The 27,114-nt window shown below is 35.1% G+C and overlaps 1 protein-coding gene across 2 annotated transcripts in view; it reads right to left on the reverse strand.

Annotated features, from left to right (window-relative positions):
• Positions 1-27,114, reverse strand: part of LOC120426842 (uncharacterized) — a 261,336-nt gene that overhangs the window by 218,475 nt on the left and 15,747 nt on the right. For both annotated transcript variants that reach the window (XM_052709398.1, XM_039591632.2), the window contains exon 2: positions 4,631-5,010. The gene's annotated coding sequence lies outside the window, so the exon portion shown is untranslated. The remainder of the gene's footprint in view (positions 1-4,630; positions 5,011-27,114) is intronic.

Consider the following 27,114-nt stretch of genomic DNA (forward strand, 5'->3'; position numbering starts at 1 on the left):
AAACGACAATCATAAATCCATCCCAAACTTACATCAAACACTCAAAATAGCATCCGAAATACATCCGATCAAGATCGAGCAGTTCATAAAACGATGAGAACCGGAAAATCCTTTTCCAGCTCCCAAAAAAAATACCGAGAAAAGAACCATCTTCACCGAAAGCGTATTTGCTTGCACAATCTTCAATCAGATATACACCAACCAGCCCAAGTCCTGGGAGAAGCCCCAGGACCGACCAAAGAAAAATCAATGCCAGAAGGTCCTTTTCTGCTCTGCACTTTGGAAAAGCTGTTCGGAGGGAAAACCGAAACCCACTCCGATCCAAGATTGAATCCTCTTAAACAGTTGTGATTCATTTTCGCTCGTTTAATAGTGTACCCTTATAATCGTTATCTGCCAGCTTCGATCGTACTACGTCGGCGAGAGAGAAAAAGAAAAAAAAAGGTTTGTATGTGTGCTCGTGCTTGTGGGAGTGAGTGTGTGTATTTTTATGTATGTCGATGGCAATAAAGATGGTCTCCGTTAAGCGGCTCTCCCAGTGGAAAATCTTTAGTTTCTTGAATAATACAGCAAAAAGCGCCCACCCAGACTGAAGTGCCTTTATAGTCTATTTTTGCCTCTGTCTGTGATCCTGCTCCTACCTGCTTCTTTTCTATTGTTTTTAGAGCTGCTTGATGATCCTGGCAACCAACGACGACGTGGCAACCGGCTTCGTTCAACCGTACAAGAGAGCAATTTTCTCGTTTGGCGTGAAGTTATTGTTCAATATCTCAGCGTGCGCTGTCTGTCGGGAAAGCGGGGAGATGTCGATGACGATGAAGAGGCGAAATCGATTTATAATAACGATAGAACGGCACACCTCTTCAAAACACTTGAGCACTGTGGGTGTGGGTGGAGTTGCAATGTGTCATTATTGGGTTAGTATTAATATGCCAGAAAATTAATGGCGTTTTATTAGTAAAATTTTCAATTTCTGTTCTACAACTTCTCAGTAATAAGATGTAGAACTTGTAATCGTAAACAACCAGATATAGTCCAGACTAGAATTTTCGAAATTCCATGATAAAATCACTTTGGATCACACAAAACAAAATTTCCTTGTCTTATTTTGGATCGTTGATCTCAATTTGGAACTTGTAAATCCAAGTAGGCCACCAAAATGGGGTTGATGAAATAATAAGGAAATGCATTTAGCAAAACAGGCAATCAACAACTCAAATTTGACTTGAAATTGATAGCAGAACTAGAATTTGATGATAAAAGTGAGGAAGAAAAAATGCGACTTTTTTATCTGTGCATGATTTGATTACCACAAGTTTTCAAGAAACCTTTGGTTGATCAAAACTTCAGATAATTAAACCTGGACTGTATTGAAAATAAGTGGGGCATCTTTGATAATTGGTCAAATAATAATTCCGAATCAATTCTTCTTGTAAACATCAACATTTTAACAGAAAAGTGAAATTGTCTCTACTTTCAGTGCCTTCAACTTTGTTGAAAATTTTAATTCGATTAGAAAATTCTTTCTACAGATACCAATAGTAAGGTTTTATTGTGTTCTTAGGCAAATTGAAAAAAAAGTTTTTTTTTAGAACTAGAGACTCCAATTTCTTGTATTGAGAAAAAAATCCGAAAGCCTGTGTGAAATAAAATTTCCGGTTCAACGGGATTTTGATAATTTTCCGAGATTTCCCGAAATTCAACAAACAATATATTTTTTTTTAACTTTTAGGCATCAATGGTTTGATAGTGTATTGGAAAATTTGAAAAATAGAATCTGATACTAAATCTAATCATGATTTAAGAGGTTGATACAAAAACGTGTTTTGAAAAACAAGAAGGGTTATTCAGACATGCCAAGAGACATAATGGAGAGAAAAGTAGTTTTGCTATAATGTAACAAACATCATTACACTAGTTTTTACAAGTTAGTTACTGTTAGAGTTACTGTTTGCAAGGATTTAGTTGCCTAATTATTAGTCAGAACCATTTTCAATAAATTTATAATTTCTCAGGATTTCAAGAGAAATTTTCTGAAAAAATCCGTATTTCAAGAATTAGTTACCACGCTCTACACAAAAATGATAACAACACACAAATATTAATGAGGGCTGATTTGACACAAGAATCATAATTTAAAAAATGTATCCAATTTCAGATTTTTTGCTATCATTATTTACAAGTACACGGAGAAAAAAGAGTTCCCAAAATCGTGAACAAGCGTTCATGAAAATGGGAACCACGAACAAAGTGTTCAAATCCCATGGTACGATTTTGAAAAACGTACCATGGTATTTGAACACTTTGTTCGTGGTTCCCATTTTCATGAACGCTTGTTCACGATTTTGGGAACTCTTTTTTCTCCGTGTATCTACAAATTTTACAAAATCAAATAATATTTCTATTCAAAAGATTAGAAAATTTCGCAAAGGTATCAGTGAAAATTGGACCAAGAGTTTCCGAGTTATTGGCATTGAAAATTACGGGCTCATTACACGACATTTAGAAAAAATAATTTTCATCGAGTGAGGCTGTATCTCAAAAATGAATTTCCCGCTTTACAAGGTTCCATTAAATTTTGTCTGCCTTTTCAAAACAAAATGTTCAGGGGCGCATTTTTTTCAAGAAGTACTTTTTGATTGCAAATTTAATTTGCTTCAAAAAATCATTATTATTATTTTTTGTCCATATTTTTGATATTTACCACAAAGACAAGATTTTGTCAAAAAATCATATCTCCCAAACCAGATTTTGCACCGACACGCACTATTGCGCAGAAGATGTCATTTTTAATTTACCTTAAACATCAAAAAATTAAAAATTTAAAAATAAATATTTTAGGAATTTAACATTTAATTAAATGTGCTTATCATAATCTAAAACTTTGCTTAGGAAACCAAATCGATCATTTACATACACATTTTGTATGACCAGCCTCCAAAATTGAATGCAGACTTGTATTGAAAAAATAATGATGCAAAAATGGTCAAAGCTTCATTCAAATCAATGAATAAAAATTTAAACATCCCTAGAGAAAAATGCGAAATTTTGCTCCAGAAGCAAAAATAGCAAAATTTAGGGTTTCTCATAAAATTGTTCAAAACTGGTCCAAATTAAACATTCTTAGGGATTTTAACAACAAAATATACATTTTTGAAAAAAAAACTTTCTATATTTTTAAGCAATGTCTCCGTAACATCGCTCATATTCACCAAATTTGCAAAATCATTCAAAAAATTGCTTTTCTAGTTCAGAGAAGGTTGAATTCAAAATTTTCATGTTCAATAGTTTCCATAGACGATACAGGTTGAAAAGTTTCAGTTTAAAATTAAAGTCAAATTAAAAAGAATTGTAAAGTAAGCAAAATTAAGAACAACATTAGGCTGATGCAAATATCTTCAAATAAAAACATTGGAAATTGCATTGCATTGCAGTTGAAATGCTTGCATAAGCTTTAAAAAAATATAAGATTTGACCAAGATTTAACGATATTTTTTTCCCTTTAATTCAAAAGATTTTTGAGTTAACCCTAACATGCTAAAATGATTCTTAACGCATTGGAACGCATTTTAAGTTGATTTCAGTTGATTTAACTTAAATAACCATTAAAAATCTGAAGTTTTAAAAAAAATGTTTAGGCCTCCTGATTTTATGGGTATAAAAAACATTAAATAAAATTTGAACCAGTCTTATCGATAAAAAAAATCTAAAACTATACAAATTAAGCAAGAAAAATATGGTTACAAAAAAAATTCAATTGAAATTAAAAGTGCAACTATTTTTTTAATTATTCTCTAACCTACATACATGGTAAGTATTGTATTTCATTCGTTAGTACATTATGTTGGGCTGCAAACCTTCGATTCGGACCAGTTTCTCCGCAACCTCAACAAGCTTTGATTTTTTTTAATTATTGGGAAAAAAATTCTGATTCTAATTGAGATTGTTATATATGCAAACTATTTATAAACACTTGGTAAAGTTTGTCTTCTTTTTTTGCAAAAGTGTCACTTTTAAACAATACGAAATAAGAAAATCTATTGGACAACATAGGTATCTGGAGTTTCTTTTTAAAAGGCCCAATAAACAAGATTTTGATTTATTGCTTTTTGGGTGATTTTGGATACCCCTGACTCAAGGCAGTTTCAAAAGCACCCAAACAGCAAAAATTTTGGATCTTTTAAAAAAAAATCTTGATATTTTCATGAACTTCTCGATAGGTGCAGCTTTCAAAATACTAATGCGCTGAACTGAACACTGAAACAATAATTTTAAACGTATTAGACATAGATTCTTTCCGATGTCATAAATGAACTATCGATGATCTTGCCATAAATAGATTAAACGATAAGTCTAATGTTTAGATTTGAGATTGAGACTACCAAGTACATATATCATGACCAATTTTGTCCCCCATCCGTTCCAGCAGTGTACCAGCGAAGAGTAGTGTATTTTTCATTTTCACCATCTGCTAACGACAACACATCGACAAAGTCTTTGAACCGACCACGCTTCCAGGGTAGCTTTTGTCTCAACCCAGCTACCGTAGAAGGATGCCATTGCCCCAATCAAGATCCCCACCCTCCTACCATCCAGGTTATAAATTATACTATCGAGTGCAAAACCTTACCTTTTATATATATCGTCGTCGTTTCGCCTCTGCTCTCTGCCTCCGATAATCCTCTATTTAAATCATAATAAATCCACTTAAACGATTATCCTCCTATCGGTTCACTCTGTTCGGAGTATCGCAGGCCTTGGTCGGAGTGGCCCCGGTTCCGTTGAACCTGACCCCTGAACCCGGCGTCGCCACCACCGTCGTCGTAGCGTGACTGTGTCTCTTTTCCTTCACTGCACACATACACGAGCTCGACACAGAATTTTCCCTTCCACACTAGTCTGGAAATTGGAAAGTTTTGTGTTCAGGCGCAATCACTCAGCTGGGAACACAAATTGATGATGCCGCTGGCCAGATGATCCTCTTCACCTGATCCGGTTCGATTGTTGTTTCTGAAAATATAGACACAGAAAACAGAGATGCGGAAATCACTGGTGAGGGCAGGATTCGAGAAATACTTTCAAGTTGGGAAATAGGTTGGTCAGGTGGAAAATTTGCTAATGCTTCGGGTTTCAGCAACAAGCAACGCAACGGTAGCAGGTTTGCCCCTCCTTCTTGAAGCAAGATTATCTTGAGTCAGGGTAATTTTCACTCCATTTCACAATTCACCAGGCACATGTGCGAGTGTGCGACCTTAAAAACTTGATAAATCAATTAACTCGGATTGGTCGATTTGCTTACACTGCTGGTTTGTGCTCATTCATTCAGTCATTCGTTCATTCACTAATTCTCCGCCGAGGAACAATAACATTAAGCTATAAAAAGGTTTTGATGGTTGCCCTTCCTCTTAGCTAGCAGTGGCAATGGCAACCCTTCCGTATTTCTAGACGCAAACGTTACACAATCGCTGATACAGTCATGCCCCGGTTTTGCACGCCTCGGTTTTGCACTGCCCCGGTTTTGATTCGTACAGCTGCCTCGGTTAAGCACGATCCAGTCCACTCAAAATTATTGTTATTGCAATATGGGTATCAAATGATTTTTCGAATGTAAAATCATTTTCTTTTTTTTTTTGAAAACACTCAAAATTTTCACAAAACAACGTATTTTCAAAAAAAAACTCAAAAATTCAGTTTTAACTATTGAGTATCAAACGATCGGGATTTTTGCATACACTTCGAATGCAATAACATTATATTTTTAAAACACTCAAAATTTTCACAAAACTACGTATTTCGAAAAAAAAATACTCAAAATTTCAGTGTTTACAATATGGGTATCAAACGATCATGATTTTTTCAAACATTTCGAATGTATTAACAACATTGTTTGAAAACACTTAAAATTTTCACAAAACTACGCATTTTCGAAAAAATACTCAAAATTTCAGTTTTTACAATATGGGTATCAAATGATCGGGATTTTTTCATACATTTCGAATGTAATAACAACATTTTTTGGATAAACTAAAAATTTTCACAAAACTACGAATTTTCGAAAAAAATACTCAAAATTTCCGTTTTTACAGTATGGGTGTCAAACGATCGGGATTATTTCATGCATTTCAAATGTAGTTACAACCTTTTGTTAGAAATACTCAAAATTTTCACAAAACTCGTATTTTCGAAAAAAAATCTTTAAATTTCCGTTTTAACAATATGGGTATCAAACGATCAAGATTGTTCCTACAATTCGAATAAAAAAACATTTTTTTTTGAAAATACTCAAAAGAAATTGATTATTTTTTCAAAAATACGTAGTTTTGTGAAAATTTGTATATTTTCACGAATATGCGTTACAACTTTTAAAATGTGTGAAATAATTCCGATCATTTGACACCTATATTGTAAAAACTGTAATTTTAAGTATTTTTTCGAAAATCGTAGTTTTGTGAAAATTTTGAGTATTTTCAAAAAATGTTGTTATTATATTCGAAATTTTTGAAAAAATCCTGAACTTTTGATAACCATATTGTAAAAACTGTAATTTTGAGTATTTTTTCGATAATACGTAGTTTTATGAAAATTTTGAGTGTTTTCAAAATATGTTGTTATTACATTCGAAATGTATGAAAAAATCCCGATCGTTTGATACCCATATTGTGAAAACTGAAATTTTGAGTATTTATTTTTAAAAAATACGTAGTTTTGTGAAAATTTTGAGCATTATCAAATAAGGTGATTTAACATTTGAAAAAAACTGATCATTTGATACCCATATTCAAAAACAATATTTTTAATTTCTTTAGAGAAAAAAAATGCATTTAGGTAATTCTCCGCCAACTCACACAGCAGTTGCCCCGACCCCTCTTCGATTTGCGTGAAACTTTATCCTAAGGGGTAACTTTTGTCCCTGATCACGAATCCGAGGTCCGTTTTTTGATATCTCGTGACGGAGGGGCGGTACGACCCCTTTCATTTTTGAACATGCGAAAAAAGAGGTGTTTTTCAATAATTTGCAGCCTGAAACGGTGATGAGATAGAAATTTGGTGTCAAAGGGACTTTTATGTAAAATTAGACGCCCGATTTGATGGCGTACTCAGAATTCCGAAAAAACGTATTTTTCATCGAAAAAAAACACTAAAAAAGTTTTAAACATTCTCCCATTTTCCGTTACTCGACTGTAAAAATTTTTGGAACATGTCATTTTATGGGAAATTTAATGTACTTTTCGAATTTACATTGACCCAGAAGGGTCATTTTTTCATTAAGAACAAAATTTTTCATTTTAAAATTTCGTGTTTTTTCTAACTTTTTTAGAATGTAACAATGTTCTACAAAGTTGTAGAGCAATTACAAAAATTTTGATATATAAACATAAGGGGTTTGCTTCTAAACATCACGAGTTATCGCGATTTTACGAAAAAAAGTTTTGAAAAAGTTGGTCGTCATCGATCATGGCCGTTCATGGTCACCCGCGACAGACACGGACGACGAAACAAAGAGAAACGCAAAAAGTAACTTTTTTAAAACTTTATATAAGAGTGCAGTTAATATCTATAATGTAAAAAATTTAAAAAAAAAAAAAATTGGAGATTGAAAATGATTTACAAATATCCATAATCCAAAAAAACATCAGTTTTGATGATAACTGTGAACTTTTGCCTTTTTCTTACAGTGCATTCAAACCATTTTGGGACCTTTCATAAACCCGCCACACAATGGCACAATTCGCACAAAAGGACTCTTTGCACAAATCTCAAATTAATAACCATAACAGTAAACCATTTTCAGGTCCCGGCTGGCTGTTGCTTTAAGTATTCTGAATGTGCGATTTTTTCGTACCAGCATTAATGCGAGACACTTTCATGACTCCATCGACTCTACGCGCCCGGCAACAATGCTGTAATTTGGGTACCGCTGGTGGTGATGAAATGTGTGAACAACATAACTTCACCCACCCCCAAAATGGCACCACCCACAATTTTCGCACCAGAGAGAGAGAGCATAAATATGACAGAGCAAAAGAGACCTTTGGAAATGATGTCGTCATTTTTGGTGGTGAGAACAAAAGCGCGAGGGTTTTTATTTTTATGAGGTCAGCAAGAAAAGGTCGTCGGAAGGCGGGTCGTCAGAGGTTTTTTTTGGGGTCAAAACCGTTACTCCTGTACAGGTTTATTCACTTTGGTAAACAACGAGTCCATTCTTCGAGATGAAAGATCATACACACTCATTCTCTTGCGAGAATGGTTTATTATTTCGCGAACAAATATTTCCAACGAAATATATTACACGGCTCGAAGCGTCACCAGAGGTGCAATTAGGGTGATCCATTTTACGATCTTTACGATACTGAACTAAAAAAAGACAAACAATGTTCAAAAAGAGGGATGTTTTTCACAGAATTTAGTAAGATCTTCTTGATTTATCAAATAACAACTCTGACAAAAAGAGACAACCCTATGCTTCCATTCAGTGCTCTTCAATAGAGAGGAAAACATTTCCATTTTAATTATGCCATCATGCATACAGTTGCATCCCCCTACGAGTAGTACTACCCTGAGTAGATAGGATTCTGCATATGCATGAATGTGGAGGTGGGGTGGGATTTTATGCAGTTGATGACCCAGTTCCATAGCACAGTAGCACACCAATGTTCCAGATCTTCACCTACACAGCATCACTGCTTGATGAGAATACTGTTGTGTGTTGTGCTTTGCTTAAACGGGTCGTACACCAGAATGCACTTGTTGCCCTTGAGGTATGACGACATGTTAAGGATCAAGAAAAGTTACCAAGTTGAATCGATTGCTGCTGGTACAGATTTAAAAGCGACCCGAGTAGTAGAATTTTGCCTCAAATATTAACGCTTCAAAAACCTCAAAACGGGAAATTTTCAATTTTCCGCCCATGTTCGAGTGCAAACTTTTCGCACCTAATAAAAGGTTCCCGGTACACGAGTCCCTCGGCAGTATCCCAAGTAGCCCCCGTTCCAAACATCTTCGGTCTTTCCAGCAAAAACCCCGTTAATGAACGTTCCCGGGGCATAGCTGAGAGTATGCAAATTTGTTTTTCTCAAACACACACACACATCCACCACCAACCCCGCATTGTTTCCCCTTTTCTCCGTATTCACGACTCCAAAACATGCTTGAAATATTCCAAAATTCATGCTTGTTTACACTTTTCGGGGTGAACCAATCAACCAGCAACCCTCCCCCAATGCCAACGATGAAAACCAAAACCACCGCAACCCACAACCAACCACGACCAACGTCGACGCTCTCGCCGTCAGCTTCAGACTCAACAACAACATCATTACTGTACTCGGTGGAAACCTTTTCAGATTTTAAGGCTGGAATGAAAACTTGTACTTGCAAGTAACACTCTGGAGTCGGTTTTCGTCAAATCTAGCAATAGTTGCTTAAAAATTGTCCATTTTCAAAAGCTTAAAAGTTCAAGGAATACAAAAATACAAAAATGAGCAATTCTGTTTTTTATTTTATTTGGCTCAAACTTTGTGGGGGCCTTTCCAATGACCAAAGAAGCTATTTTGTGTCATTGGTTCACCCATACAAGTCTTCATACAATTTCGGCTGCTGTCCATACAAAAATGGTACGTACATATTCAAACAGCTATAACTTTTGAGTGAATTTTCTGATCAATTTGGTGTCTTCGGCAAAGTTGTAGGTATTGTTGAGGACTATTGAGAAAAAAATAATTACACGGAAAAAAAAATTGTAGATTTTTAATCAACTTTTTTTTCACAACAACTCAATTTCCCAAAATATGTATTTTTTGATTTTCGAGATTTTTTGATATGTTTTAGGGGACAAAATCACGCAACTTTTGAGCCATAGAGAAACATGGTCAAAAAATCTGCCACCGAGTTATACATTTTTGAAAAAATAGTGATTTTTGGAAAAAAAAAACCGAAATTTCATGCAAAAACAAATTTGACCTCAATTTTTTAATGTAAAATTGAATTTCCTATCGAAAAGTACTCTACAGATTTTGAGATAAAGGGCTCTGTTTTTAAGATATAGCCACCGAAAGTTTGATTTTAGCAAAATATTTACAGTTTTTCGATTTTTAAAAAAAGTGACCATTTCTAAAAATATTTTTTTTTAAGTTCAGAAAATTTGCTATGAAATTGTCTAAGAGACATTGAAGATTGGACCTCTGGTTGCTGAGATCCAGCCCAGCCGCTTTAACATTCCAACGCCCAAGGCTCCAAAAAAGTTGGAACGGTAACTTCAACTCAATGGTTCTCGGGCACAACTCAACCAATCAAGATAATTCTTCTTTCCAGTGATTTGTTAGGATGTCTAGATGATTCTAGAACTTTGCAAAACTTAATTTGATCAAGTCTGTAATTTTTGCGATCAAAAACATCGTTCCAACTTTTTTTTTCGCGTGTAAAAAGAAAATCGCCAAAAATTCCGCGGAGGCAGTCTTTTTAAAAAAAGGTGGAACGATGTTTTCGGTCGCAGAAATTACAGATTTGTTGAAATCAAGTTCTGCAATATTTTAGGATCATCTAGACATTCTTACAAATAACTGGAAACAAGAACCGTCCCGATTGGTTAAGTAATGCCCGAGAACCAGCGAGTTGTAGTTACCGTTCCAACTTTTTTGGGAGGCTTGGGCGTCCGTGTAAGTTGGACATGCGTTGGGCGTTCCAGTGTTAAGAAAAAGAAACACGAAAATTGAAGTTTTCTAAGTCTCACCAAAACAACCCACCATTTTCTAATGTCGATATCTCAGCAACTTATGGTCCGATTTTCAATGTTAAAACATGAAACATTCGTGAAATTTTTCGATCATTTCTAAAAAAAATAATTTGAAAAAAATAAATGTAGACTAGCATTTTAAGTGTGCGTAATATTCAATTTTTGGCCGTTTAAAATGTTATACCTGATTTAAAAAAATTACAAAATATTTTTTTCGAAAAGATCGGAAAATTTCACGAATGTTTCATGTTTTAACATTGAAAATCGGACCATTAGTTGCTGAGATATCGACATTAGAAAATGGTGGGTTGTTTGGGTGAGACTTAGAAAACTTCAATTTTCGTGTTTCTTTACAATACGAAAAATCATTTTTTTTTTTTGTAACATCGTTGTTGTTCTCAATAATCATGGCAGAAAACCCGAAAATAGCGATGCAAGAAGCAAATCTCGTAACAGGCCAGCTTTTAATGGACCTGGACTTAATCCTGAATCCGGATCTGCCTGTTGATTTTCCCAACTCTCAAAGGAAACCGAGATTTTCAAGATGGCGTCCAATATGGCGGCTGAATGGAAAAACCACGATAAAAGGATTTATACAGAGGTGCCCAACCATTTGGCCCTGCGGGCCAGATCTGATTTTATTTCATAAAATTTATTATATTAGGTTGTTTTAAGCAAACAAATAAATAAACTAGTGTTTCAAATAAGATTCATGTATCTTGATTTTAAGAAAGAAAAACAAAGATAACCTTCAAAGACGTGTTTTTTTAAATTATGTTTATTTTGTTTTGGTTTTTGTTTTTGTCGATTGAAATTAAATACCTTGATATCATTTACTGAAAAATAACATTCAAATTTCGTCGTTGCAACTTTTTTTCAAGTTTGAAAAATCAACGAGACAATTTAAAATTTTTTGAAACGAAATTTGGATTTGAATCTTCTTTGCGAAAAAAAAATATTTGCGTTGTTGTGCACCTTTATTCAAATATTTTACAAAACATTTCAAACTGATTTTAAAGACACGAAATTGAAAAAAATGGGAAACAATATATATTTGAAAGTTTTTAATTTGTCATTTTTCAAATTTCTTAGAATTAATGAAGTTTATGAAAAAAATAGTTTTCTATCTGATTTCTTGACTCATTTTATAGTTTTTTTGAATATTTTAAAAATATTTGCAGCGATCTTTATTTTCGATATGATTAATTTGATTTTTCTAAGCTTTTTTACAGCAAAACTTTATCAATGAAAAGTTGTTCATTTATAAAAAATCAATTTAAATCAATTTGAACAATTCAGTTAGAAATAAAAACAGCCAAAACTTCAAAAAAAATATATTTGACACTTCTTTTTGCACATTTTTAAGTTAAATAATTGATTTTTAAAATATCAATATAGAAATGATAAGAATTAAAATTATTGAATTAAATTCAAAAATGAATAATGTTTAAATGTTATATAAAATTACTTTAAAAATACATAGGCAAAATCCAAACAAAACGTTGAACAAGCAATATTTTTGTCAAAAGCAAAAATAAAACAAATAAATGTTTTGTTATAATATCTGAAAATTTGATCTCAATATTTTTTTTAAATTTTGACACTCAATTTATTTATTGAGTATTTCAAAAGGGCCAGTCATAGAACTATTTTGATAAGTCGTCGCGGGCCGGATGAAATGGCTTCACGGGCCGGACGTTGGGCAGGCCTGAAATAGTTGGAAAACATGGAAAATTATCAGATCCATCCAAAGTTTAACTTGAAAAAATGACTGCTTGGCAAACAAGTGCTAAGAATCGGCCAGTTTGTTTCGCCAATTTAATTTAATCAGTTCAATTTTCACTAAAACATTAATCCGAAAAAAACATATTTTCTAAATTAAATTCCCAAAATTACCTTGTTAAGTGCGATCCTGCGTAACGCTTCCTAAACCCATTACCGGAACAGACAATTTGCATGCAAAACCTTGACAGCTGACCCGAACAGCGTAGCCTCGTGCTAATTAATCCAATAGACTAATGGACTCGATTAGGAGCCGTCGGTTGGACACCTCTTTAGTGATGGCCTGAATATGTCCAACTTTCACCCCTTTCCGGACCAGCAAGCCCACGTTCTTTTTGAAGAGCACTTCCCCCCATTAGCGTCAATCTCCATTACCTGTGACCGCACCACCCTATACCTCAACTCCATTTGACCACGGCCAGATCGAAGATTGTGGCCAGAGGCTGCGCTGACGTCCCCGGGAATGCGTCACACAAACCCGGGCCTCGGCCCAAGAGGACACTCTCACGGGAATACAAAAGAGGTGCGATATTTTTAATTAACTTTATTTCACACGTACACACACACACACGTACACAAATTTACTCCCTTGCAATTCCCCCCTCCGGGGTCAGGCCCCCTTTTATATCTGGGTGAAGTTTTGGGTCGTGCTGATGGGAAAGGTCGCACCCCTGGTTCACAGGGGTTCTTCTCGCCGTCAGGACCAGATCGTGCGCAGTATAAATCATCATAAAGTCTCGGTCACACAATACCGGACCACCGGGTCTGACAGGTCACCGGTGGAACAAAACACCGGACAACGGTGATGACGGCATTACGAGCGCGGCCACACAGCGGATAAATTAAGTGTGATGAAGTTATGATGAATTCTCACAAAGTTTAATTAACAATAATTTATTTTTACATAAAATATCTGAAAAGAAATGCAGACTAAGCAAATTAAATTTTGAAGCGAAATCCATGTTTCAATACTCTTTAAATTACCACATTACCTTCCCACAGCTCAAAAAAAAAACCACAAAGCCCATGGACCAGATGTTTCGACCCAACATGGTCACGGTCTACGAGACCCCGAGCCCTCCTCTCACACAAACACACACACACTAAGTATGTTATGCATGCTTTGTGAAATTGATTAAGTCATAAATCAGAGCTTTTCCAAGTCTGTTTGTGTTTGCGAGAGTGGTGAGCAGGTCCGTCCCACGGGATGTGACAGAGCAAGTCAGTTCCGAAATTTTCATACGAAATATTTTTTACCCAACAAAAAAAACCTGGAGCAGGGGCAGAGAGGTCCAAAAAGGTCAAATGGGCAGCGACGAGGGTCATGCTACCTTTTCAAAACCATCCTGCCCGGTGGTCAACCACTTTGGCCACATAATGTTTGTGCGATCGGTCATTATATGAGAGGACGATGGCCACCAGCAACCGATGCGTGAACGTAGCCTGTGACTGTGTGTGTGTGTGAGATTGATGAAGCATTTTCCAGGACTGCCGGACACATCGGGGGGACCATATGGGAACCCTTTTTTCCCACCCAGATGCGGAAAGAAGTCAAAGGCATTCCGAAACAAAACATGCACGGGTAACAAAGGGGACTCGGAAAATTATATCAGCAAACAGTTGCGATAATTAAATCAGCTTAAATTAATGTTTTCATTTTAACGAAGTGGAGTCGCAACGCGCGTTGGCAGGTCATTTCACTCAAGAACAGAAAATATGTATAGGGGAAGGTGGGGCAAGACGACCATATGGGGCAAGAGGAACAATCGCTCGTACGGCCGTAATTTTTACAATTTTGATTATTTCAAGTATGAGGAATTGTTGCTAGCAATGCAATTAGCTGATTCTACTAGCACTTATAACCGCCAAAACGACGTAAACGCCTCGGGGCATAAGATTTAATGATGTTTTTTTCAAAACCTTTGTTTTATTATAATATTTGGAAAGTACAAAATAAGGCCTATGGTTCGTTTTAAGGCTCATTTTATCAAAATGCTATTTTTCCTAGATCAGTAATGTCCCTACCAATGACTTGCACCTATTATAAAGTATGATTTAACTTTTGGTTATTTTTGTTGAGAGCTTTTAAAAAATCTTGTTCAGGTGGGGCAAGTGTAACATATGGATTTTTAGTATGGAAAAAAATTACGAATTGCTGCAATAACATATTTTATTGGGAAATAAATACAAAAAAATACTCAAAAACTGATAAACCTTTCTGAAGATTTTTTTGAAAAGGTCCAATAAACCAAACTTCCAGTTTTTGCTTTTTGGGTGTTTTGGGTGTTTTGAGTCAGGGGTATTAAAAAACACCCAAAAAGCAAAAAATGAAAATACATTCTAATCTGATGTATCTAAGTGATAACAGTTCAACTGTTAGCAAATTGACATGTTTTTTCATGCATTGTTCCTCTTGCCCCAACGGGTTGTTCGTCTTGCCCCACTAGTTGAGTAGAACCTACGGAAAATCCAAAAAAATAAAATCATTTTTTTACATTAAAAACAGGGGTTTTTTTTAAAACTTGTTCTATCAAAGTCTTAGTCAAGACTTGGAATAAGATGATTTTAACAAAGCATTTTCTTAGCTTGTTACACTTTCCCCACTTTCCTCTACAATGGAAAAAATGACAAAATTCGTGATTTTTTTTTCAAAACAAATGTTTTAATTTACTAAAAAGTTTTGAAATAATTTACTAAAACAGTCTTCCAATACAGTCGTACATTTATAGGTTTACGGAGTTGGATAAATACAACAAGTGCTTAAAAAATCAAGTTTTGAAATGAGTTGTATACAGCAATTCCGGGTCATCAATTTGGTTTGCTTCCTCGCTTGAATGCTATTTGTCGTAAAGAGTAAATCTAAATTTTAAAGTTTTAAAAAATCTTCAATTAAACTTTACCTTTTGAAAATTTGAGAAGATGAGGTAATTTAATATTACAATACTTAGTGTAATTTAATATTACAATATTTATTGATAATATTAAATTACCTCATCTTCCCAAAATTTTAAATGGATAGTTTAAGTTAAATTGAAGCTTTTTAAAAACTTTAAAATTTAGATTTATTTAAGATCAACGTCTAGGTACTAGAATCACTTTTTAAAGTATTTCACAAATACATAAATTTTATTCATTGAATTGTTTCAGACCATTTTATAAATACCGTAAACTGGGGCCAATCGGGACACATGGGGCGAATTGGGACAGCAGTTTTAACCATGTTGGAGCACAGTATTTTGATTTTTCTGGTTGGTTTCGGTTAGAACAGACTCAGGCCAACAAAATGTGTACATCCATTTCCAAATTTAAAAGCTTTAAGTGCTCTAAAACTGCTGTCCCTATTCAGACTGTAGTCCCGATTCACCCCAGATTACGGTAATGCAAAAATGGAAGTGGAATATACAGCAATTCCCCACGAAAACAGCATGATGCGAAAAAAAGTTCTCCGATCGAGCCCAAATTTTTTCTGGGGGATCCTTGGCCGAAATAATTAGACCCGTATTTTTTTGTTTGGCCATTAGGGTGACCTACGCCGTGTTAGGGTGGCTCGAAAAATGGCAATTTTCGTCGATTTTCGCAAAAACCAATTTTTTCAAAAAATCATATCTCCGCGCCATTTCATCCGATTTTAGCTGTCCTAGACGCAAAAGAAAGGTGATTAGTTAGGCTATTTGTAATAGTAAGAAGTTTCAAAAATCTAGCTTAACATTTGAAAAGGTCGTATGAAAACTTAAAATGCTGTTTTGAAGGTCTCGGGACCAAAGAGCCTATGTCTGAAAATATTTTTATCGGATTCCTCGGAAAATTTCACATAACATATAAAAAAATGGTGAAGTTATGTTTTCGATACTCTGAGATACGATTTTTTGAAAATAAAAACTGGATTTTTCGACGTGCCACGCGCAAAAATGGAAAAAAGACGAAAACGGGAAAAAATCGACTTTTTCACTAAAACTGCGATAACTTTAAAATTTCAGCGATGACCTATAGATGTTATGGTACCAAAAGTTGCCTTTCAATTACAAAAATTTTGGGACCCTAACATGTATAGGTCATCGCTGAAATTTTAAAGTTATCGCAGTTTTAGTGAAAAAAGTCGATTTTTTCCCGTTTTCGTCCTGTTCCCATTTTCGCGCGTGGCGCGTCGAGAAATCCAGTTTTTTATTTTCAAAAACCGAAAGAATGTGTTGAATGTTTAAATAATAAAACCACTTTACACATCAGTCAAAGTGCCATTTTAAATCACGTAATGGGTCACATTTTGCTCGCAGGCCATACTTTGGTGTGCAAAGTTATTAAAAAAACAAAGTTTGACTTTTTTTACAATCAGAATGATGCATCATCCCGGGCAGACGGTAATAACAAAATTCGTGTCATTTCAATAACAGATTTTGTTAAAATAACAGAAACTGTTATTGAATATTCTTGTAAATATATTTTGGAAGAAAAAATAATAACAGTTTCTGTTATTTTAACAAACAATGTTATTGGGATGATATTCTATTGGAAATGTGGAATAAGATAATAATAACAATTTATGTTATGTTTTTCCATTTACTTCCATAATAACAGGAACTGTTATTAGTTTGATATTCCATTGGAAATGTGAAATAAGATGATAATAACAGTTTAAGTTATGTTTTTCCATTTTATTGTAAAATAACAGAAACTGTTATTGGTTTGATATTCCATTGGGAATTAGGAACAAGTCGATAATAACAGTTTAAGTTATGTTTTTCATACCCGACCCGAGCAAGATGTCGTATCAAAAAAATACTTTAAAAAAAATCACTTTTTGTTTTCTTTAACAAATTTATTAGTAATTTTGTAACTGTATTTTTATTTTGGGATTTGTTTCAAAAAATGTTTTTTCTTTGTAATATATTGTTATTAGATATTCTGTGTGAGAAAATTACTTTTCTGTGAACTAAAAAGAAAAAAAAACATTAAAGTAATCTCTTAATTGAAAAACATTGTAACCAAAAAAAAAGATAAAAAATTTTCGAAATTCAACTCTCCCACCTTTCATACACGAGTTTCTCAAGTCAGAACCAAAAACGGCTATCACTGCTAAACTGGAAAACATCGTATAAAAAGTGTAACAAATAATCTTGCTGACTATTTTTCTTTGCAAGTGTGTAAACATGTGCATCCCTCGAGAAAAACTTACTTGCATGCAATATTGTACAGCATATTATTTTTATACCGAATGGAAATTCGGTAAAATGACCGAACCCCCTTAAAATGTCAAACCTTTCTCTCCTCCTCTCTGTTGTCAATTCTGTCAACAAAATCAGCTGTTTTGTTGTCGTGTCGTGGAAGGGAAAAAATCAAAAAGGAATTCCGCAGTGCATTTTAGTTAGTAGTATTAAATGTTGATTCACCATTTAGTTTAAAATTCTGAATCAATGAAGATTTTTTTCAATGCTGCAGATCATCAGTACGAGTATTTGGTTTTTTTTTGAAGTGCGAGGACAGAGAATACAGACCGTGTCAGATGATGAGGCCTTCGAGGACCAAGTTCTTCGATCAGGCCCCCGATGGAACAACTGGCCGAGCTTATGGACATTGACATCGCTGGAGGGGTGGACATTGTCGGAGACCAACGAGAAGCACTTCAAGTATCTGTTTCTCTCGGCTGACCGGTATGCAAGGCCCAGTTTCCGATCGCGGAACGACTAACCAACTCGCTGATTGTGACGGAGCCCAACAACGGCATACAACTAAGGTCCGTCCGCACCTTCGCCATGCATCTCCGAACCCTACGCAGACTAAATCCGTTCCGGTACCGGTACACGTCCGCCTTCAAGTTTGTAATTTTGCCGGTGCGTCGCTTCAACCTGGCCATTTGTCGGCTATGCACCGGGCCCGTGAGGGTTGTACACTGTAATACCAAGGCCATTATCGGATGCTTGGCCAACGAGTTGATCGTCATGCTGACGGCCCTACAAACTCACTGGAAGTTCTGCAGGCCATGCTCGTTATCTTCTCCGACAACGATTGCTGTAAATAATCAACGACTTAGCGGTGACGTGTGCCTATGAAGAATAAATGTACAGCAGATAGTTTGAAGATCAAATGAATAAAAAAAATCAAATAAGAGTACAATAATATTATTGTATAATGTATAAATAATTGTTAAATAATTATTATAGAGAAAAAAACGCATCTTTGGCGAGTAGAGAAATTGCATGGTAACGAGCACTCGACGTTCGTGGAGGTTCTAATGGGACGGAGCGGTCCCGCCATCCGGATCTTAAGGAGAATTTGTTCAACAAGCGCGGGGTGCTAGTGTGAAGTATTATGGCGAAGGAACTGATGGAACTTGTGGCAAAGAAGGATAAACCAGCGACGGACAAACCGTTGATTTAGACTGTTTTTAAGCAGCAGATTCAGGGGGAAGTTCAGAAGAAGGACCTTCATGGTCTTTCAACTTTGCCGGTTTAATCTTCCGTGGCCACGGTCCGGCAACATTTCAAGAAGATGCTGTTATTTTTCCCCAGTCTCTCCACCTTGGTCCGGTTTGAACACGTTAGCGAAACTTAAGCCCCTTCCGGGTGTTAGAATTCTCGTTCGATACCAAAAGCTGAACGGTTTTGCGGCGCCGGTGCCGCACCAGTGGCCGACGTAGTCACTTGAAGGACATTTCCAAAAGTAAATACAATTCTTCGTATCCAGGTTTGCAAGGCATGATTCCTCCACCACGTCCGGACAAGATCTTGACAGTCTTAGCCTTAGAGCCCAAAAGAAACCATCGCGGCTGATTTTACCGCCGGTGCCGATGTCACCCCGGCAAATCCTCTGAACGCCTCAAACATAGAGGATGGACCACCGGAATCTGTGCTGCATGCGACTCCGCACCGTCGAACCATTTTTAAGACTTGTTTTTAGACTTTGTTTTGTAGATAGTTAAGTGTACAACTGCACCAATGTAAACATTAAAATAGAGTAACGCAGCTTTTTTTATACCAAAAATATCTAGTTTAATAATAAAAATATTTTTTATTATTATTAAACTAGATCATTTTGATTTTTGAATTTTATTATGAAAATGTTTTATGATAATTTACACATATTTTTTATTTTGTAGAAAGTTTTAGCGACTACGTTATTTGTGGACGCTCCCTCCCTGTCAAATCTTGCGCGATTGCGGCAGGCGCTGTTTATTCACTTTGTTGTGATCGTTTGTTTCGTTGCGTTGGGTGGTAGCGGTGGTTGCCGCGATTGCTTTCTTGTGTCATCAAGTGCGTCAAGTGGGTGGAAAAGCAGGCGAAGTGTTTTGTTTTGATCCACCGCATTCGCGATTGTGTTTCCCGGATTGGAAATTCTGGGGTCCGAGCAGGCGAGTGAGAGTTTGTTTACGTGTCGCGCCTGGTGAAAAGTCGTCGTCCATCGCAGTCAACACCGAAGACTCTTCTTGCTGCCTCTGAAGAGCCAAAATCTCCGCAACTGGACAAGTACGCCCGCGGGAAAGCAGCTTCACATCCGACAGGTAAATCTAAGTTTATTTGGTTTTGGCTCTGGAGTTATTTTTCTTTCGTTTTAACAGGACCTGAAGCAGAACGCTAGGGGAATGCAGTCTGGAGAGAAACTGCGAAATGCATTAGTGTCCGTACCCTTGCCACGGTGATTCCAGTTAGCAGAATCATCAAGAAGGTGGTAGTTGAACAGCGATGTTTGGCGTAAGAGGATCTTGTTGCAGAACCTAAACGATGTACAGTCGCGCCGCCGGTCAATGAGATAAGTATTGTTTTTCTTTTTAGTGTACCCCACTACTTTCTCCTCCTCCTTCTGTTGACATTTTTCGGCACCCTCCGCAAACGCCAAACCATTGGCTGATTTGTTTACCTTTATTCGGCAGCCTCCGCAAATGTCAAACCATACAAAATTGCTGCCGGATCTTTTCCGGGAGGGATCCGGAAAAAGATCCGGCAGCAGTTTGTCTTGATTTGACGTTTGCTGAAGGTGCTGAACAGTTTGATTATTTTCTGCTAGCAAAAGATAATACAAATTTGTTCCCGGATCCTTCCGGAGAAAAGATTCGGCAGCAACTTTGTACTGGATTGACGTTTGCGGAGGGTGCTTGTAACAAACAATGCATCTCCTTCTACTCTGCTTAATCTTTGCAGCAATCAAATCGATCAAAGACTAAATGTTGATATTCAATTGTTTCTATTTCTAAACATTCAATAGCGTAAGCAGGATAGACAGGTGGTATCTGTTTGTATTATTTTATAATGTGTTTTACGTCGTTTTTTTTGTTTCGAAATAGCGTTTTCTGAAAGTTCCGATGCAATTCTTACTTCTAATTGTTTATTCTTATTCCTATTTTTAATATACATCTTCTTCAGTACTAAAGACAACAACCTCGGAAAACTTCAACCCTGGAGGATTAAGTTTTTCAGTCAGATAAGTGAATTTGATTTTTCGGTTAAAACTTATTTGTTAAAAGCTGGCTCAGCTTGAATTGCTTTACAATTCTGGACTTTTTTTTAGTAAGGTCCAATAATCAAATGTAAACATTGAGTGTATTCTGCTTATTCCGATGGACATTGACATTCAAAGTAAGGGGAGCCACACAATATTTACATTTGCTTATTTGACTTGTTAAAAAAACTAACAATTCAACTATTGATTTGTCCAAATTGAAATTTAGTCAAAGCTTTTCAATTGATGACAATGTTGATGTTGTTTTTGAATTGATACTTTGTGCTGCTTTTTCCCCAGATTCGCGGCTTCATCCTGAAATTTGAAGGTGTATGGAATCACCACAGCATTTGCATGGTAAACTTTAGTTAAATATGACTAAGTTGAATTAAAAAGCTAATTAATTATTTTTTTAGGTGACTGCTGCACAAATTAAGGCGATTAAAAGTACGCGTTCGGATGGATTTAAAGGCGAGTTGATAGAAAGGTATGTTTCAAAAATAATCTTTCAAAGTGTAGCTATCACTTAAAATTTATTATTAAAACTTAAAAAAACTTTGATGACTGTACACTACCCATGTTCGCATAAATTTCCCATATGCAAAAAGGTGGTTTTTTCTTTGATAAACTTTTTTTTTTAAATATCGAAACGGTTCCCATAAATAACGCTTATAGGGGCACAAAAACATAGTTTTTCTGTTTTTTTAATTATCAAAGTTTTCAGAATAACGTTTCTCAAATGGTCCCAAACTTTTGAAAAACGTTTTTCTGAAAACTTTGAAAATTAAAAAAAAACTGAAAAACTAAGTTTTTGCGCCCCTATAAGCGTTATTTATGGGAACCGTTATTACGGCGCTTTGCCGCAAATCGAGAGAGCGTGATTTGAAGGTTTGGGCGTAAAACCAAAGAGCGTATACTGGGAGAGCTTAAAACGAGGGTTTTGTGTAATAATTAATACATCAACACATTTTTCTAAACAGGTTTTGACAGCAACAATTAAATTTGGCAATCAAATTCAATTTTATTTATGGTTTTTAAGTTATTTTTTCTCTGTTATAAATCTGCTACTTTTTATCAGAATCTGATATTTTTCGTTACTTTTAGAGTATTTTCTATTATTCAATTCTGTTATTACAACTCTGATATTACCCATATTTGTAACAGCCTGAATTACAATGTTATACTTCATTAATTATGTATTTTTTCTGTTAAAACTGCTGCTCGGAAGCTCTCCATGTGATAAAATAATAACACTTTTTGTTATGCAATCAATCCATATAAATAACAGTTTTTGTTATTTGGGTGCTCCCCATCATCGCTCAAAATAACTAACCTCGTTATTCTATTGTTCTGGATTTTATGTTATTAGTACGTTATTGCAATAACAGAGCAATAACAATTTGAGTTATTTTTCGAACAAATCTTTGTTATGGAAATTTGTTATTTTAACAACTAATCCGATCATCCCAATAACGAATTTTGATCTTCTCACAATATCAAAAACTGACCTTCCCAAGTTATTTCCGTCTGCTCGGGATTATGTCTGCAATTTAAAAAAAAAGGAATAAGAAAAAACGTTTTTTTTTTATTTAAAATATTATTAGAAAAAAAATCTTTTCTCAAATTGAACATACTTTTATCTTTACATCGCAACTGTGCAATTTCTCATCCGATTTTCCACCACTTCACCAGAAAAATCATCCAATTTGTCCACGAACGCATTACTACCCCTAATTGGTCCAGGAATTGTTCCGTCTGCATCAGTACATCAAACGGTTGTTGTTGTTGAAGCAATTGCCTTTGTCCACCAGACCGGCGCCCACACACGCACTCGCGCAAGACTTTTCAAACGGAATTCCTGATGGCCTCCAGAACAACACACAACACAAACGCACCACACTCGGCAAATAACCTCCACCTTCGAGGGGCAACATCAGGCAGACAAACAGACAATCCAATTTCCATTTTCCGGAACCGTTCTCGGCGGAACTGCAAACACCCGAAGGGGGAGATGCAAGGCGGCCAAGGTAGGGAGTTGAAAAAACGGTGATTACCTTCCACCATGGCCTCTTCTTTTTTTTGCTGTTGCTTCTCGAGGTTCATCAAGTGAAATGTTTTCCGTTTTTTGTGCCTGCGCGCCAGTTAGTGTTTGTCTTTTCCACCGGAAGCAATTCCGCAAACAGCCCCACGGACCACGGTGTTTTGGTCGGGTCGGGGCTGACCTGGCCCGTTCCAAGCCGGTCCAAAAGACAGTTTAAACAATCAGCTCCGATGAAATATTGATTGCAGTGCTAGGAAACAACACCAACATGCCTACTCGTTGGAGCATCATTCAAAACGGAAACAGCTTCCGGGTGGTGCCGCGGTGCGAGAAAACGACCAAGGAATTCCGGGACAGCTAGAGCCGTATCGGAGATTCGGGCCCACGATCAGAAGGGACGGACAAGAGGTCACTTGTGGTACGTATGGTTGCAATTTCTGTGCACGGAGAAAATAAGTTTTTTGAAATTGAAAAACAAAACTTTCACAATAAAGTAGTTTTAAACGAAATCGGCATTACGTGCATTTTTATGTATTTTTTTAATTTTCTCAAACTTTTTGGGAGCCTTTCCTAACATCAGAAAAGCCAATTTGTGTTATTGGTTCTCCCACACAAGGTTTCATACAATTTTGGAAGCTGTCCATATAAGAATTGTACGTAAATATTCGAAAATATATTTTCAAAGAATTTTCTATTCTTATTAGAAAAATGCAATACCCCAAAATCAATATTTTTTCCAATTTTTGATTTTTTTTTTGTTTTAGGGGAAGAGAGCCATAGAAATAATGGACAAAAAATTTGGCCAAAAAGCTATAATTTAAAAAAAATGTGCTTTTATTTAATGGAAATTTGACTCAAACATTTTTTATGACTTTTGTTTGTATATAAAATCGAATTTGCAATCGAAAAGTTCTACACATTAATTTTTTTCGATAAAATGCATCAATATCAAGGTATAGCCAATTAAAATTTATTTTTTTATGAAAAAATCCAGTTTTTCGTTTTTTTAAATTGTGTACATGATTGTCCATTCTTGAAAAATTGTTTTCAAAAAGTTGAGAAACTTTCCAATCAAATTGTCTTAGAGAAATTGCACAGTGGTCCAGATAGTAAAATTAAGTGGAAAATGGATTTTCCAAAAAAATGGTGAGTTTTAGAGCTTTGGTGTCTTCAGAAAAGTTGTTGCAAATAAAAAGGGGCAACTTTTGGTTTGGTTGAAATGAGGGCAGACGTGCATCGGCACTCAATAGCACTTGACAGTTTTTCTAAGGCCATGGCTTGGCAAAGGCACCAAATCAATTTGTTTTATACAATAAGTATGTTTTTTTCATTGCACTATAAGTTACTGAACGACCGAAACCTTTATCTTCACTTATTCGCCAGTTTTAGCGATGAAGTGCTATTTGAGTGCTAAATAGCACATTTAGCACTTGAAATATTTGTGTTATTCAAATCACTATTAATTTGTTGGTAATGCACATTGTGTAGTGAAAAACGATAATTATAGACATCGAACTAAAGTTTGATGTGTTGCACAGTGAGCTAAGATTCACTCTGCCGGTTTGCTTAGGTCATCATCTTAAAATGTGGTGAAGTGCTATTGAGTGCCGATGCACGTCTGAATGAGGGTGGTTTACGATGAGGGTGATTTGAAAATCTAACTTTTCAAGAATATTTATAGGATTTGTTTCGTCTTCTAAAAACTTGTTGGGCTTGCCAATCCAAGCAACTTTGTCCAAGACACCAACATTTTATCTCGTAATCTACGCCTTATACGACCAACTTTATAGCATCTGAGCAAACCTTCAAAAATCAGTTTTTTGAACGTGGCAATTCAGGGTTAAATTTTTGAGAAAAGTGATGTTCGAGGCACTTTAAGAGCTCTAAAAAAAAACATTTTTATTATTTGACAAGTCAATTTCTACTTAAAGATCAAAAGTTACAGCAATTTAAGGTGATAAAGATGCATTTTTAAAACTTAAATATCTCGAAAATGAGCAGACCAAATTTAAAGCGCCAGGTTGCATTCGAAAGAGGAGATCTAGCACTATAAACGCTGAAAAAATCTTAGGGGTGTTTTTCTTTAAAGTCGAGATATCTTCATTTGAAAAAGTCTAATTTTCAAGGGAAAACCATATGGGACCACCCTAACGAAATTCGAAAATTGTCCAAATATATGTTTTTCCACGTAATTTTTCCCGCTGAATCTGAATCTACCGTCAGAATTGAGCCAATGTGTCAAAAATCGATTTTTGGTCATATTTTGGGTTTTCATGTAAAATTATCATATATACCTAAAATATGACCAAAAATCGTTTTTGTGACACTTTGGCTCAATTATTAGGGGGAAGATTCAGAATCAGCGGGAAAAAATTACATGGAAAAACATTTATTTGGACAATTTTCGAGTTTCGTTAGGGTGGTAATAATCCCAGTTTCATTATAAAAAATTAGATGTTTGTGAAATTTTCTGATCTTTTCGAACAAAATATTGTTAAAATTTTGGAATCAAGACTAACATTTAAAAAAAAGTCAAATATTCAATATTACGCCCTTTTGAAGTGTTATCGTTGCTTATTATTATCATTTCAATGAGTCAATTATAAAATCAACTGCATACCAATTCTAACAAGAATGATCATTTTGTGTAATTTTTGGTAAGGCTGAAGACATTTTGCATAATAAGTTTGTCCTTACAAGTCTCGATACAATGTTGGCAAATTGCTTAACAAAGAGACTAAGCCAAAAAGTCAAAAATCAATATTTTGAGAATGGATTTTCTGATCTTGTTGGTGTCTTCAGCTTCTCAGAAAAAAATTAACAAGTCAAAAATAAAAATAAAAATCTTTTTCACTTTTCAACACAAAAAGTTGAATTACGCGCAATACATACTTTTGTGACTTCTCATTATTTATATGTTCAAAAAAAAACTCAAAATGCCATCTAAAGAGTGGCCACCGAAATCCATACAACGAAATTCCAACCGTTTCCCGATTTTTCCAGAACAAACAGCTAATAGGGATTTTTATAAGTCAAAAGTTCTTATAAAAATCAAAATTACCCATCGATCAAAATTTCAAAATATTAAAGAAAAACAAACTATTTTAAAACCATGCTAAAAAAAATTTAGCGCTCATAATTTCAATTCTGAGAAAAAAGCTTTTCAATGCATAAAATTTGAAAGTTCATGTTAAAAATTACCAAACACAAAAATTTTTATTTTATTTTAATTTATAATTTCAAAAAGTTGTTTTTCTTGATGTTTTCAGCCAGGGCCACTCAAACTTTAAAAATACATTTTAACGCTGTTTTTTTAAGATATTTCGTTTTAAAAGATCAATAACTGTAGTCATGTTTTAAGCTAATTGATAAAAAAATATTTAGGAATTTTGATTTTTTTTTTGCTGTTTTTCGATGTTTGATTAAATTGTGTAAATCCATCCTAATCAAACGTCAAAAAAATCTAAATTCCTGAATATTTTTTTTTATAAAATAGCTTAAAACATGATCACAGTTATTGATCTTTTAAAACGAAATATCTAAAAAAAACAGCGCTAAAATGTATTTTTAAAGTTTGAGTGGCCCTGGCTGAAAACATCAAGAAAAATAACTTTTTGAAATAATAAATTAAAATAAAATAAAAAATTTCTTATTCAGGTACAGCCTCTAAAACAATACAAACCAGGGAGAATTCAATGGTTTGAGCCTCACCATATTATTTTCAAATATACAACTGCAATATCTAAGCAACTTTGAAACCAATTTGCAACATTAAAAAATACTTGATCTTAATAATTAAATATTTAAGAACATATGATATTCAAGCCTTACTATTCAAAATAACAGAAATGAGTTGATTGGACATTTTAAAAGAAAATACTAGAATTAAAGCGAATGTAGTCAAAAAACAAAATTATCAAATAATTTGAAGTAAACAGCGCCTAAAAGCACTCCGTGCCAATTTGCTTGACCGCACACCAGACTGAACATTTTGCAACAGTTTGCCGGCATGCATTCGTACGAGAGATGAAAGAACCTAACCCTGGAGCCTTCGTCCACAAAATGCAACACATCCATACCCCCGGTTTACACGCAGATCCAAACGGCTGCAATGTCCATTGGCTTGGACAGA

This window comes from Culex pipiens, chromosome 3 (genome assembly GCF_016801865.2).
Source record: "Culex pipiens pallens isolate TS chromosome 3, TS_CPP_V2, whole genome shotgun sequence".
NCBI classification, from domain to species: Eukaryota; Metazoa; Arthropoda; class Insecta; order Diptera; family Culicidae; genus Culex; species Culex pipiens.